We start from the raw sequence: 1954 nt of genomic DNA, 5'->3' as shown, positions 1-1954 counted from the left end.
CTGCAGCAGCCATTGGCCCACTGTAATGGGGACAGGCAGCAGGTGGGGGGGGGGGGGATGGGTGCTACCAGGTAAAACTTCATAAACAAGACTCTGGGCCTTTGGACTAAGATCAAAATCAAGTGTTTATAGTAAAACACACACATAAGCCAGTCTCTGTTTATGGTACAAAAGATTTGCCCTCTGCCTGCTGGGCAAGGGCCCTGGGGCTCAGGGCTGCACTTTTGAGACCACGTTTATCTTGAGTCTGCCTTTGATGCTCTTTCAACCCACCAGACTCATTGGGCTGGGGATGAGGTATGTGTTGCCTGGGGGAGGAACTCACTGCCAAACCTTGGCTGGAGTTTTAGCCTGCTGATTGTACAACTTAACAAGAATGGAAATTAATTTTACTTTACAATTCTGTGCAACGAAAAGGAAAGAAAATAAAGTAAAAAGAATCAAGCTGGAAAAATATTTGTAGCATGGAAAATTGAAGAGGGTCATATCCATTCAACAAAGATGTGGTGCAAATTGATGTGGGAAAAACTTTAGGACACCAATAGATAAATTGGGAACAGATATGGACATGTTATACAAGAAGTATATTAAGTGAATACACACATGGAAAAAATGTTCAGTTTCTCTAGTAATCAAAGAAATATAAATTAGAGCAAAAAATAAAATACCATTATACTTAAATTAAGAACTTTTTTTTCCCACAATGCTTTGGAGCCAGTCATTTAAGTGTACTTATTTACACCTTCTATATAGCAGCCACAATGTCAGGTATACTGGATGAACAAAATGACACGATCCCTAGCTACAGGAATCTTATTTCAGGAAATCCACTTTCTAGCTGTGTGACTTTGGGCAAATTATTTAACATCTCTGAGCTTTCCTTTTCCTTATCTGTAAAAAAAGGGACAATGATACTTCTCCCCAGAGCAGCTGTGACAATTACAAAGCTTCTTCACATATGCTAACACTTTTGCTTCAGCCAGCTCTGAAACTTAAGCAAGGCAGGGAGCATTAGCCCCGAGCTTTACGTGTGGAAAGCAAAACTCAGAGAGGTAAAGTTACTTGCCCAAGGTCACACAGCCAAGGGCTCCAACGCAGTTCTTCAGGGTTCTAGATCATGCTTGCTACAGAGGCAGGAATGTGTAAGGAACCCTGAAGAGAGGCTGGTGAGGGGACCACTTCAGGTGCTGCAGAGGCTGGTGGGAGGTAAGATGAGAGGGCCAGATGGGGCCGAGACTGCAAGCTGGAGCAGGTTCTTCAGGCGGAGAAGCCCTGTGCAGGGTGGTCCACACCCTGAGCCCTTCCTCTTACTTGCTCCTAAACCAAAGATGTGCTCGCTGACCCCATCTGCATTCAGCAATGACACTGAGTGGGTTTCCCATTTCTTTTATAAATGATTAGAAAAGCAGGAGGTGGCAGCTGGCCCGTTTATTATCTGATCCTACCCAGCACTCCGGAGTGATGGGCAGATGTAGTGAGGCAGGAGTTGCCAAGTGCATCCCCACACAATTCCCTCTCCACACGCTCCACAGCCACAGGCCCAGTGTATTGTGCTAACATTCAAGACACATTGTGTCTGGAACAGAGAGAGAATAAAAAGGAATTTCTCTGAGTGTGATTTGGAACTCGATGGATAAGCAGTGTCTGGAAGAAAAAAAAATTGTCGTTCAGGCAGAACCTCAGCCAGCCAGAAAAGAAGCCTAATCAGTGATTCTGGTTGGAGGTTGGAACCTGGACAGAAGCTCACCAGGAGGCCCTAGTGAGGTGCGGAGAGTGGGTGGTTAGGAGCTCTCTGCCCATGTTGCTCCCTTACTTAAAACCGTCCATGGTGTCCCCCTGCCAACAGGATGAAGCTCCAGACTCAGCACAAGGCACTTCATGACTCGGCTTCTGCCTTCCCAGCAACCACTCTTTTCCCTAACCTTGCCAGGTATTTGTGGTTCCCCAAATGCGC

Source organism: Diceros bicornis, chromosome 7 (genome assembly GCF_020826845.1).
Source record: "Diceros bicornis minor isolate mBicDic1 chromosome 7, mDicBic1.mat.cur, whole genome shotgun sequence".
NCBI classification, from domain to species: Eukaryota; Metazoa; Chordata; class Mammalia; order Perissodactyla; family Rhinocerotidae; genus Diceros; species Diceros bicornis.
The sequence above is the reverse complement of the archived record's forward strand: the minus strand, read 5'-3'. Positions refer to the sequence as shown.